This window comes from Bos taurus, chromosome 28 (assembly GCF_002263795.3).
Source record: "Bos taurus isolate L1 Dominette 01449 registration number 42190680 breed Hereford chromosome 28, ARS-UCD2.0, whole genome shotgun sequence".
Classification (NCBI taxonomy): domain Eukaryota; kingdom Metazoa; phylum Chordata; class Mammalia; order Artiodactyla; family Bovidae; genus Bos; species Bos taurus.
The window spans coordinates 28,750,124-28,763,993 of NC_037355.1; the positions used below are offsets into that span (position 1 = coordinate 28,750,124).

A 13,870-nucleotide genomic window follows, 5' to 3' on the forward strand; every position below is an offset into this window, starting at 1 on the left:
GGAACACGGTTGTAGAGGCAGACGCTGTGCCTTGTCATCTTCCGTTCAGCATTTTAAAATTTACTTATTTTTTCAAATTCAACTTTTAATTTTGAGGTAATTATACGTTCACATGCAATTGTAAGAAATATTGCAGTGAGAGCCAGCTTGCTGTTTAGCCAGTTCCCCCCAGTGATAACATTTTGCAAAAAATGTAGTACTGTGTCCCAACCAGGATGGTAACATCAATACAGTCCTAAGATTTTATTAGATTTTCTGTTTTAGGTTTACTCATTTGTGTGTGTGTGTGTGTGTGTGTGTGTGTGCATTAGTTCTATGAAATTTTATTACATGTGTAGGCTTCTGTATCCTCATTACAGTCAAGATACAAAACAATTCCATCCCCATAAGGATCCTTTCTCTCCTTTTAAAATCCTACCCATCTTTCTCTCCCTATTCCCTAACACCTGGCAACAACTATTCTGTAATCCTTTTCTCTAGGTTGGTCATTTCAGGAATATTATATAAGTGGACTCATGCAGTATGTAACCTTTTGAAATGGGTTTTTTTTTTTTCCCACTCAGCGCTTATCAGTAGTTCATTCCTTTTTTTCCTTTATCTGGCAAAATATATGTAATATAGTATATATTTTAATCACTAAATGTACAATTCAGAAACATTAAATACATTTATCACTATACATAAAACTTTTTCATCATCCCTCCAAATACTCTACCAATTAAATGATAATTTTTCCTTCCCCTGCTGCTGCTGCTAAGTCGCTTCAGTCGTGTCCAACTCTGTGCGACCCCATAGATGGCAGCCCACCAGGCTCCCCCGTCCCTGGGATTCTCCAGGCAAGAACACTGGAGTGGGTTGCCATTTCCTTCTCCAATGCATGAAAATGAAAAGTGAAAGTGAAGTCACTCAGTCATGTCCGACTCTAGCGACCCCACGGACTGCAGCCTACTAGGCTCCTCCGTCCATGGGATTTTCCAGGCAACAGTACTGGAGTGGGTTGCCATTGCCTTCTCTGTTCCCTTCCTCTAGGTCCCTAGTAATCTCTACTTTTCTTTCTGTCTATATGAATTTGCCCATTCTAGGTACCTCATATAAATGTAACATACAATGTTTTTCTTTCTGTGTCTGGCTTATTTCATTAAGCATATTGTTCTCACGGTCCATCCATGTTGTAGCATGTATCAGGATTTTAGTCCTTTTTTATAGCTGAATAGTATTTTAGTCTTCAGCATTTTTATTAATAACATGGATGAACTATTGATGACTTGCTTTGCAAATCCATATAGCTGGCAATAAGTTATATAGAAAATGTGTTGTTTTTCAAAACAGAGATTGAAAATAATTCGACTGAAAGGATAGACTAAATGATCAAGATGCATTAAACATCAGTAAGTGTAAAAGGCAGGCCTGGCGTGCTGCGATTCATGGGGTCACAAAGAGTCAGACACAACTGAGCAACTGAACTGAAATGAAGTGTAAAATTCACATATGATTCCAAAAATAAGTGTTATTTTAGCTAGATGTAATGTGGTTTAACAGCAGATAACATGAAAAATACCTGAGGGGGTTTCATTTGACAGAATGTTCGGTGTGAGTGCATAGTGTGATTTGAGCTCTATTAATAGATAGCATATTGAAAAGCAGAGACATTACTTTGCCAGCAAAGGTCCATCTAGTCAAGGCTATGGTTTTTCCAGTGGTCATGTATGGATGTGAGAGTTGGACTGTGAAGAAAGCTGAGCACCGAAGAATTGATGCTTTTGAACTGTGGTGTTGGAGAAGACCCTTGAGAGTCCCTTGGACTGCAAGGAGATCCAACCAGTCCATTCTGAAGGAGATCAGCCCTGGGATTTCTTTGGAAGGAATGATGCTAAAGCTGAAACTCCAGTACTTTGGCCACCTCATGTGAAGAGTTGACTCATTGGAAAAGACTCTGATGCTGGGAGGGATTGGGGGCAGGAGGAGAAGGGTACGATAGAGGATGAGATGGCTGGATGGCATCACTGACTCAATGGACGTGAGTCTGAGTGAACTCTGGGAGTTGGTGATGGACAGGGAAGCCTGGCGTGCTGCGATTCATGGGGTCACAAAGAGTCAGACACGACTGAGCAACTGAACTGAACTGAATAGAAGCAAAGTCCAGAATAAGGAGTATGATTGTTCCAGAGTATTGTGTTCATTTCTGGGTACCTTATTTTATGGATGCATTTTTAAAAACAGAGATGTATTCAAGGGAGAAACCAGAATGATCTGACAGAAAGGTAGTAGTCACTCAGTATTAGAATGAAAGCCAGTATGAAATGCTTTGGGAGGTAGTCAGGTCCTTGTCAAAAAATTTGTTCAAGCAGAGGCTGACTGAATACTGGCCAGGGACATTGTAAATATTTTGGTATCTCGAGTTAGGAGTGAAGAAGGTGCTCCATTGTACATACTACCTTTGTGGATCCTCAGCCTTGAGATTTCGTAATTATAGAACATTGTAAGATCCTGTAGTTTAAACTTTTAATAATTGTTGTCTGTGGGGGATGAGTTGCAGGGGACTGTCACTTTCCATGTTATGTATTTCTGTATTTAATTTTAGTTTTTACAATTAGTATGTATTACTCCATTTTTTAAAAAGCAGGAAAAGTCATAAATGTTCTTGTTTTGCAAATCAACACAACTTAATACTTTAATTTTTGAAATAAATATAGTAAATTAATATAAGCATTTTTAGTGTTTAAAATTCTTTGCTTGTATTGAGAGGTGTGTGTACACCTGGAGGTTAGGTACATGGTTTTTTATACCTTTGGGAGGGTGCTTTGCTTAATGCTTGCCTTTGTTCCTTTCAGCGGTTCTCTACAGTGACAGTGAAAGTTGGTTGGGCTTTGGCAGATCATTCTGTATGCTCAGATTTACCTCCAGCCTCAGGTCTGGATTATTAGATAACTAAATAATAAGATTCTGACTAATTTCTGTGATTCATTTTCTCCCCCATTGACTCTGCTGCCTAGTACCCCTATACTTGTAAAGAATATTAGTTCTAAAAGGAAGCGCGAGAGGAAAAAATTGTTGCATTCTCTAAGGAAAATATTTCCTTGTAATCCAGACGTGTTTTGTTTTCCCTCAGATGGTTCTGTTTTATCCCCTGGAGACCAAGGACCAACCAACCCTTTTTGCTTGTTGGGAGAGAAGGATTATGACCAATATTTGCCTCCTGGAGATGTTTGGGAGAAATGTTGCTAAGCTGCCTTAATAAATAAGTTGTAAACAAAAACTCTGAGCTGCACCCCCCCTTCCATTATTATCTTAATAAATTTTAGCTTTGGATTTTAATGTTTTAAATGCTGCTGTTCTCTCAAGTACTTAAAAAGTCTGTAACGTTTGTCCGGAAAGAGATTTATTACCATACTTCCTTTGCCTTAGCCTAACAGTACCTTTTTGATGATTTTTAGGCCAAGAATTTAGCAATTAAGTTGTAGATTATCTTGGACATTGTTGAATGATGTCAACATGTTGTTTCGTGTTAGAAACCACAGTTTCGAAGAAATGGTTCTTTTAGCGTTTGATCATAGTGCTTTCACAGACTGGGTTTATGCTTTCAATGTTTATGAAAAGTTTCTATAAGAATTTGCTTATAATTCACTGTGGTGTTATGTAAAGCTTCTTAGTCTTGTTATTGAAGCATACAGGATGTTTGATTTGTGGCTTAAACTCTAAATGGCCACAAACATTTTTCTTGAAAATAACTTGCTTTTTCCAAACTTCAGGAATTCTTCCATTGTTACCCACAGTAGTGAAAAGTCCAACTTTCCAGTCATGATTTGATTCTCAGAGATGTTAAAGAGTAACTGTCTTAGAAGTAAGAAAACAAAGAAGGCTGATCACTAATGTAACAGTAGGAACTTTCTGTTAGAGCAGGATAGAAACAAAAGTGGTAAAACGGGTGAGTAGAAACCTCAATGCAAGAAATACTTACTCAAGAAAAATACTTATTTAAGAAAAAACCAACTTATTCTCTACCTTCCATGTAAAAGACCCACATTGCTAAGCCTTGGCCCCAGACCTCATACAGCACATAATCTAATTGTAAAAGATTTTATAATTTAAAACTTGAGAGGATAAGGGAAGCAGCCCTTTGTGAATTCCATGGAGGAAAGTTGTCGGTGTCTTCCTCTTTTCTGGTTCTTGTCTCTTTACCTGAATTTTAAAAGTGGGCAGTCCCTGGACATAGGCTTCAGGTGCAGCAAGCTGTTGATTATATCCCTAACAATTCCTTACCGTTCTCCTGCTTGTAAGTTGGCATGGGAGTAGGGATAAGCAGTGGTCTGCTGCTGCTGCTGCTGCTAAGTCGCTTCAGTCGTGTCCGACTCTGTGCAACCCCATAGATGGCAGCCCACCAGGCTCCCCCGTCCCTGGGATTCTCCAGGCAAGAACACTGGAGTGGGTTGCCATTTCCTTCTCCAGTGCATGAAAGTGAAAAGTGAAAGTGAAGTCACTCAGTCGTGTCCGACTCTAGCGACCCCATGGACTGGAGCCTACCAGGCTCCTCCATCCATGGGATTTTCCAGGCCAGAGTACTGGAGTGGGGCGCCGTTGCCTTCTCCGAAGCAGTGGTATAGATGGGGGTTATCTGTAGGTACAGTAGTACCTATAATCTACTGCTTGCTGCTTTAGTAATTGTGAGGATTTGCAGGCTTCTGGGAGTTAGTGCAGCTGGAGAAATCCTGTAATAATTTAAAAGAATGAGAAAGCTTTAGGCTAGAACTGGGGACAGAGTTATAGTCTGTTATAAGTAAAACCACTGGAAAGCTTTCCGGCTCTGTTAACGGAATAAAGCTTATAATTATAGTAATCAAAAAGTTTTTCTGAGGAAGATAGAGGGGAGGAAAGGAGTAAAGTTTTATGAGTAAGTACCCTGGGGCACTGAGAAATTCTTCTCATTCATCCCTCCTTTAGTTGTATGTACAACGAATCAAAAATAGCCTCATGGAGTAGGGAATGGCACCAGTCATATATAGTAACAAAGTGGTGTGTACCCTATGTGCCAGATTGAGCTTTCAGACTGAGCAGACTTTAGAAAAGACTCTACTTTTTCCTCTGGTTTGTGCTGTTTGTTTTAGGTGAAATGGGACAAAAAGACAAAGCCTTTCTAGAAAGTTTATCCTAAGCAAGGAAATGTGGATTTTTAATTTGTGTTGAAAAAGGAAACGTTGAGTACTGATAGCCAGAGTGTTGACATCCTAGCTTCATATTTCAGTAGTTCAGGGTTATAAATAACAGAACATAAGGAAATGTTATATGAAACTTGTAATTTCTTATCTGTGGAAGTTCTGTATTTGGTACACAGTTTTTAATAGTCACCCTTCTGCTTAAACTGTTTCCTGGAGAATAAAGCTTAAAATTTGTGAACGTTGGTATTAAAAGTCTTTTCATGGTTTGAACCAAGTGTGATCTTCCAGGTTCATCTTTTGTCTTCTCTCCCTTTAGGAACCTAGACTTTTGCTGTGCTGGATTCCTGAGACATGCCTCATGGTTCTGTCTTTGTTCATGGCCTCTTTTTATGTTGATTGTCCTTCTGAAGGTTTCTACCTAAATGTTTCTACCTGTCAAAATGTTCATTCTTCAAGGCTCCAGCTCTTTATTCAAGGCCCCAGTAATTTATACTGTTGTTACATAGAATACCCCCTCATTATTATGTTCAGCTGGAGCCAAAAGTATTTTTGGATATGTATTGGAAGACAGGTAATATGTAAATACTTAGTGTAAATACTTATACTCTTAGTGTAAATACTTAGGCTTGAATGTCATGCCACAGTGATATGCTGCTCATAGTTGAGGCACAGGAAATTTTTTTAGTTACTGAAGTTGGAACTGTAAATTGGAGTGTCCAGGAGTAACTTTCCTTAAAATTTTTTTGACTACTAGTGACTTGTTGCTGTAAAAGAAAAGGCTGGAATGAGTATACATTGAAGTCCATACTCAGATTTGAGATAGACCGTTCCATTTTATATACTTTAAAAATAACACTTGAAATTATGCTTAGCATAATTTGAATCTTGTTAAATTTATTGTGTCAAGTAGGTTTTTTTTTTTTTTTTTTCCCCAAGTAGGGTTTTAAAAAATGTGTAGTGTTGGGAATTGGAAAGGTGATAAAGTCAGACTATATATATGCCTGTTTTCTTTGAATTCTAGCTAAAAAGTGTTAATTTCAGTTGTAGGCAAATTTAGCATCTTAATAGCCTTCCTTGCAGCAGTTCCTTCAGGCTGCTCTGTTTATGAAATAGAGGAAAATTTTCCATTTTAAAGAAAGCTGACTTCTTATGCTCCTGTAGTCTGACGTTTTGCAGTGTAGAGCTTGGTGGGGGGTGGGGCGGGGGAGGCAGCAGTGTGTGGTTATTTATTTAGCCTCCTTTTTCTTAGTAGGCTAGGCTTAGTATACGAAGTTAACCAAGTGGAAAAAGATTTTTTTTATTGTTATTTTGCTTTGAATCTGTCAGTGTTTTTTTTCTCCTTGTTGTATTTTAATTAATAATAGCTCTCTTGCTTACTATTCTATAGCCAGCTGGAAAAGTGTGCTCTCTCTCATGATTTCTTCCCTTCTGGTGTGAAGCTTTTTCTTCTGTTACCTCAAAATAGCAGATTCCATAGTTCATGGCTAATCATAACAGTAAAATGTATTGAAATAACTTTTAGGAATGATTTTTCCCAAATAAAACTTCTTATTCATTGGTTGTCTTAGAATTTCTGAAACGACCAAGCTTCAGAATTATGATTTTTTAGTTACTGCATTTTTTCCTGACCTCTGACTCCTTTCTGTATGCATATCCTATATGTTATTTGTTTTCTTAATTTCTGACTTTGATTGCAGCGAGGTCATAAAAGCTGATGTAGTGCAAGGGTGAGTCCAAGCCAGCAGGTCCTGTGAGTCATTTGCTCCTTTGCCTGGACAGCCAGTGTGTTGCTCTTAGGTGAGGTCATCTCTCTTCATGAACTATCTGTCAGGACAGATGCTTTAATCTGGTTGTGGCGGTGGGGAGATGAGAGCATGGTTCTGAGAGAGAAGAGTTTTTAAATCAGGCAAAGACTTACGAGATGTGTAAAATAGTTTCTGGTTATGTTTGGCATAATGTGGACTGTTCCAGCATATTTCAGTAGTTGTTAATAAAATATTAATGCATGTATTCATATGTTTAATTATATACACAATTAACTACCTTTCCCCCCACCTCAAACAACAGTTAATGAGTTTAATAATCAAGCATGTAACTGGTTGTAACTGAATATAGGTTTCAATGTTGTGTTGTTGATTAACTGCTAAGTTTTGTCTGACTCTTTTGCAACCCCAGACTCTGTCCATGGGATTTCCCAGGCAAGAAAACTGGTTGCCATTTCCTCCTCTAGGTGATCTTCTCGACCCAGAGATTGAACTTGTGTCTCCTTCATTGCCGGCAGGTTATTTACTGCTGAGCCACTGGGGAAGCCCTATAGGTTTCAGTAGGCATAAGCAAATTACATAAAAAATGTCCCTGTAATTTATAGCCGTTCACTGCAAAAGATAAACATCTAGAAATAGTCTTTTGAAAGTGGAAGGTATTTTTGTACCAGATGGAATGAAAGGCATCTGTACTGTGAGAAGATTGTCCATGTTCCCTGTGGTCAGTGGTCACCACTGTTGACATTTCCTGTGTCATGCTTCCAAATTGACTGTGGTTTGTAGATTATTTGTATCTAAGACTTCTGTTTGATTAATCTTCTCGTTTCTACTTGTTTCTGTTTTTTTCTGTGTACTCTGTCCATCTTTGTTGTCATAGGGGTTTCTTCAGACTGGCAATTTAATTTATACTCTGTTGCTTTACCATTTTTCCTTAGAGGTTTTCAGCATGTTTTTTATACATTTCAGCCACCTTTTAGACTTCTAGGCCTTTTAATAAGTAAATAATGCTCAGAAATGAAAACTTTTATGAGAAATGAAACTCTTACAGTCAAAACCTACTGGTCACCACTGGTCACTGTTTTATTTATAAATTAATAGCTATAATTTTCATGTGTACATTGAGTGCTTGCCTATTCATTGACTGAAGTCACTGAGTGAAAACTCTAGCTAGTAGGGTTCATATAGGACACAATGGTTCATATTGACACAGGGTTCATATTGGACATACAAATGTCTTGCCCAACAACTTCCACATATATGGGTATGCCTAATAACAAAGAGCCATTAATTATAAAGAATCTGTTGGCCATGCCAGGACTGTGAAGAAGTTTTAGGGAGTGACTTTACCTATTGGAGCAGATAGAAAGCACCAGAGAACCTGGGTTAGGAAAAGGTCATTCTCTTGAAGACAGGGTTAGAATGGCTGCTTGCTCATTTGGACAATTCCTGAGCTGATTTTTAAGGGATACAAATCTGTAAATATTACTGGAGATTTTATTCAAGGCAGGAAGTCAGAGAAAGGGAAGAAACAAATTCTTTATATTTGGCTTTGGTATTAGATGTATATGTATAATGAGTGTGTTTGAGTGGCTGGAGCATGTTGAGGGTGGGGAATCGTGGTGGTAGGAAAGAGTGTGAGTGTGAGAATGAGCCACTTGGTCACCACATTATGTTCCATTGTCTTGCCTGGAGATTAGCTGTCTGGAGAAACATTTCTTAATCCCCTTTAATATAAACATCTTTATGAGGGGAAGATGGTAAACTTTGCTACAGTGCATTCCTTTATTCACTCAAAATATTTATACTTGGTACCTTCTGTGTATCAGGCACTGTTTCGTCATTGAAAGCTTTTCTTTTTCTGTACTTGTTCCTTTGATGCTGTTGTTCAGTTGTCTCCGACTCTTTGTGACCCCATGACTGCAGCACCCCAGGCTTTGCTGTCCTCCACCATCTCCCAGAGCTTGCTCAAACTCATGTCCATTGAGTCAGTGATGCCATCCAACCGTCTCATCCTATGTCGTCCCCTTCTCCTCCTGCCTTCAATCTTTCCCAGCATCCGGGTCTTTTCTAATGAGTTAGCTCTTTGCATCAGGTGGTCAAAGTATTGGAGTTTCAGCTTCAGCATCAGTCCTTCCATTGAATATTCAGGGTTGATTTCTTTTAGGATTGATTGATCTCCTTGCTGTCCCCGGGGCCCTCAAGAGTCTTCTCCTACACCACAGTTCAAAAGCATCAGTTCTTCAGTGCTCAGCCTTATTTATGGTCCAGCTCTCACATTCGTACATGACTACTGGAAAAACCAAAGCTCTGACTATACGGACCTTTGTCAGCAAAGTAATGCCTCTGCTTTTTAATACTCTGTCTAGGTTTGTCCTAGCTTTTCTTCCAAGGAGCAAGCGTCTTTTAATTTCATGGCTGCAGTCACCATCTGCAGTGATTTTGGAGCCCAAGGGAAAATAGTCTGTCACTGTTTCTGTTGTTTCCCCATCTATTTGCCATGAAGTGATGGAACCGGATGCCATGAGCTTTATTTTTTGAATGTTGAGTTTAAGCCAGCTTTTTCAGTCTCCTCTTTCACTTTCATCAAGAGGCTCTTTAGTTCTTCTTTGCTTTCTCCCTTAAGGTGGTGTCATCTGCATATCTGAGGTTATTGGTATTTCTTCCAGCAATCTTGATTCTAGTTTGTGCTTCATCCAGTCCAGCATTTTGCATGATGCACTCCCCATATAAGTTAAATAAGCAGGGTGACAGTATACAGCCTTGATGTACTCCTTTCCCAATTTGGAACCAGTCTGTTGTTCCATATCTGGTTCTAACTGTTGCTTTTTGACCTGCATATAGTTATCTCAGGAGGCAGGTAAAGTGGTCTGGTATTCCCATCTCTTGAAGAATTTCCCGCAGTTTGTTGTGATCCACCCAGTCAAAGGCTTTAGCATAGTCAGTGAAGCAGAAGTAGATGTTTTTCTGGAGTTCTCTGCTTTTTTGATGATCCAACGGATGTTGGCAATTTCATCTCTGGTTCCTCTGCCTTTTCTAAATCCAGCTTGAATGTCTGGAAGTTCTTGGTTCACTTGTTCCTTTAAGGTGCTATATAAGTCATAATTCTGCTTCTAGAAGCTTGCAGTATAAGTTGTATATTGGTTTATGAATTTAGAAGCAAATGAAAGAAACCTAAAACAAAAAAGATTGATTTCGCATTATCACCTAGAAAGGAGGATGCTCTTATTGGAAGAGTAGCTGTGAAGAAACCATGAAAGATTTGGAATATCCGTGACAGAATTTGAGACAACTGATTATACTGAAAATAACCCTTGTTCTATATAGTAGCTTTACCTATACTTGACGTTCTCTTGGTGCGTTATGGAAGCTGAATCTGAGAAGCTAAGCCAATATGCTGTTCTGTAGTATAACTAAACTGTGTGGCTTTCTCCAGTCATTTGTTTTTTGTTGGTAATGCTGTAACTCACCTTTTTCTCATCTTTCTTTTGACAGTCTTATATATGTATTTTTTGTTTCTTTGTTTTTATTGTTTTGTCATTTGAAAATTGTTGTTGTTTAGCCACCAAGTCATGTTTGACTTTTTGTGACCCCATGGCTTGTAGCCAAGGCTTCTATGTCCATTGGATATTCCAGGCAAGAATAACTGGAGTGGGTTTCCATTTCTTCTCCAGGGGATCTTACTGATCCAGGAATCGAACCTGTATCTCGGGCATTGGCAGGAGGATTCTTTACCACCGAGCCACCAGGGAAGCCCATTCGAAATTTGTTTTAGCCCAGTTTCTTTTATTAATAAGCCCATCCTTAATATAGAAAGTATTTCTATATAAATTTTCTTTTTATTATATAATGACTATCTTATGACTTTATTCCTCCCATCCTAGATCTAAAGAAGCGTTTTTTTTGCTGTTGTTGTTTTGTCTGTCTTTATTTTTGTATGGTTAACGTTAGCATTAACATGATATTCCTACTTAGTGACAGACCAAGTGCAGACTTGATCAGTGGACTGATTTCATTTTGCCAACTTAAATCCAGAAGGGTTGGTGAGGAGGAGAACATACTAGAATTTTTGGCTAACTGGTCACAACTTTGAGACAGAAAGTGAAATGAAACTGCAAGGCTGGTGGTTGTTCAAAAATCACAGGCCCCCTCTTTTTCTTAAAAACATCTCATTCATACCAGATTTCTTTGAGCTACAGGGCAGATTTCTTTCTGCAAGGCCTGTTCCTGAGTTTTATTGGAGAGTGTTGGAAGAATGTTCAGATAGACCTCTGGGTCAACAGATAGTCCCCGGTCACTAGTTGAGATTTCACATTATCTTTTAGCCACTGGGCATTTGGTTTATCAGTTTTCTTTCCTTAAAGTGACTTGCCCCTCTTTTGGATTTGCGTAAATAAGATCTGCATGCTTCCCTGGTGGCTCAGAATCCACCTGCCAAGCAGGAAATACAGGCTCAGTTCCTGAGTGGGGAAGATCATTCCCTGGAGAAGGAAATGGGAACCCACTCCAGTACTCTTGTCTAGGTAATCCCATGGACAGAGGAGCTGGTAGGCTGTAGTCTATGGGGTCTCAAAAGAGTTGGATACCACATAGCGACTGAACAATAAGATCTGCAAATAAGTATTTCATATTAATATTATAAAATCATTTATGTGGTTAGTCTACATGAGTTAAAAATATATAAACTTGAAGAGCTTATGGACAACTTAAAACAGTTTAATTCAGTTTTTTAAGCAAGCAGGTTTATATCTAAAGACTCAAATTCCATTTACCTAGAGGTATACTTAGTTTTTCTTCCCATAGAACAAATGTTATTTAGTATTTTATACATAAACAGTTACCAAAGTATGTTACTTTTTGTCACAAGAATTTAGCAAACACAGATATTTTGTAAAATAGTATCCTCACAGTGAGAGTCTTTTTTCTTATTTTAAAGGTTTTTTTTTTTTTTTTTTAACTGCACCATATACCATAATGTTTTACATGCCCAGAATTTCTCACCATAGTCTCAGTATTTTCCTGTGGAAGTCTGTAGTCATCCTTGGCTGAGTAGCTATTACATTTTTTTTAAGCTGTGGTACAATGTACATAATTCCCAGGTGACCAAGTGGTAAAGAATCTGCCTTCCAATGCAGGAGCTGCATGACTCGGGTTCCGTCCCTCATTCCTCGTAGAGAAGATCCCCTGGAGGAAGAAATGGCAACCCTCTCTAGTATTTTTGCCTGGAAAATTCCATGGACAGAGGAGCCTGGCAGGCTGCAGTCCTTGGGGGTTGCAAAGAGTTGAACATGACTAAGCACACACACATGCACAATATGCATATAAAATTTACCATTTTAATCATATTTAAGTGTACAATTCGGTGACATTAAATACATTGACATTGTCGTGAACTATCACCACTGTCTATCTACAAAACCCTCTCATCATCCCGTGCTGATGGCTGTTTTTAGTGTTTTTAGTGGAAGGGCATCCTACCTAGTTCTACCTGTATTTTGTTTCCTTGCATCCGGTTTTTCTTTGCATCTGATACTAGTGTGCAGTTGTATTTCCATCTTCTCAGTTATTTTCTCAGCAAATATTTATCGAGCACCTTCTGTGTGCTAGTAGGGCATGGAACCTAGTGGTGTAACCGTTGGCTATAATAGTCAAATACAGGACTGATACCAACTACACACTGGCATAGCTATAGTTTTGCAAAAATCAGAAGCCTCCATAAAATGCTTGAATATGGCCAGACTTTAAAGGAAAAAATACTTGAGCAGAAGCTCCAAGTTACATCACATATCTGGAGAATCCAATTTTATGTGGTTGTTTAGAAAAAAACAAAACTTTTGTACAGTAGATTTTTAGTTAAATTTAAGTGTCAGAGGCATAAATGTCCTGTTATCTGTATAAATATTACTTCCCTTTTAAATTGGATAAATCTTCCTCTAGAGAGATGTATCATTTTGAATTATATTTATTGAAGCTCTGTCCTATAAGTCTAAAGTCCATTATTTTTAGGTCTCCTATTTATTCTAGGATTGTAATAAGATTCAGTGTTTGAAGTATCTGAAATTGCTTCCAAACAGAGATTATACTAGTAACTTTGGAGATTTTTATGCTATATTTGTAATTGTAATTTCAGGAGCCATCTGAAATTAATACCAGTTTGTTATAATTGGTACCATGTAAGGTAAGCCAGGATAGAGGAGAAGGAATTTATTTTGTTCTTCTAATACCAACTCTGAGATATCAAGACTTGTCAGTGTATAGGGGATTGGGCGGGGCCTGATTTTTTTTATCGTTTATTTAGAAGTTTGGTAAACACCTCATGGTAGGTTATGAAGCATGAAATTACTCTATTTGAAATTTGGAACTATAAAGGGAATTCTGAACCCAACAATGTAACTGTTTAGGGCTTTTCAGCCTACATCTGTGACCGAAATTAGCTTCCCTGGTGGCTCAGAGGGTAAAGCGTCTGCCTACAATGCAGGAGACCTGGGTTTGATCCATGGGTCGGGAAGATCCCCTGGAGAAGGAAAAGGCAACCCACTCCAGTATTCTTGCCTGAAAAATCCCATGGAGGGAGGAGCCTGGTGGACTGCAGTCCATGGGGTTGCAAAGAGTTGGGCACAACTGAGCAACTTCACTATAAACTAAAAGGAGAAGGCAATGGCACCCCAGTCCAGTACTCTTGCCTGGAAAATCCCGTGGACGGAGGAGCCTGGTAGGCTACAGTCCATGGGGTTGCAAAGAGTTGGACACGACTGAGCAACTTCACTATAAACTAAAAGGAGAAGGCAATGGCACCCCACTCCAGTACTCTTGCCTGGAAAATCCCATGGACGGAGGAGCCTGGTAGGCTACAGTCCATGGGGTTGCAAAGAGTTGGACACGACTGGGCAACTTCACTATAAACTAAAAGGAGAAGGCAATGGCACCCCACTCCAGTACTCTTGCCTGGAAAATCCC

At 38.8% G+C, this 13,870-nt stretch overlaps 1 protein-coding gene across 4 annotated transcripts in view; it reads left to right on the top strand.

The window, feature by feature from the left end:
• MCU (mitochondrial calcium uniporter) overlaps positions 1-13,870 on the top strand; it is a 195,096-nt gene that overhangs the window by 41,102 nt on the left and 140,124 nt on the right. Inside the window, exon 3 of one of the 4 annotated variants that reach the window (XM_059882562.1) lies at positions 1-13,870. This exon is cut by the window's left edge and continues 22,422 nt beyond it; it is cut by the window's right edge and continues 15,436 nt beyond it. The exons of the other annotated variants lie outside the window; for them this stretch is intronic. The gene's annotated coding sequence lies outside the window, so the exon portion shown is untranslated. 4 annotated transcript variants of the gene reach the window in all.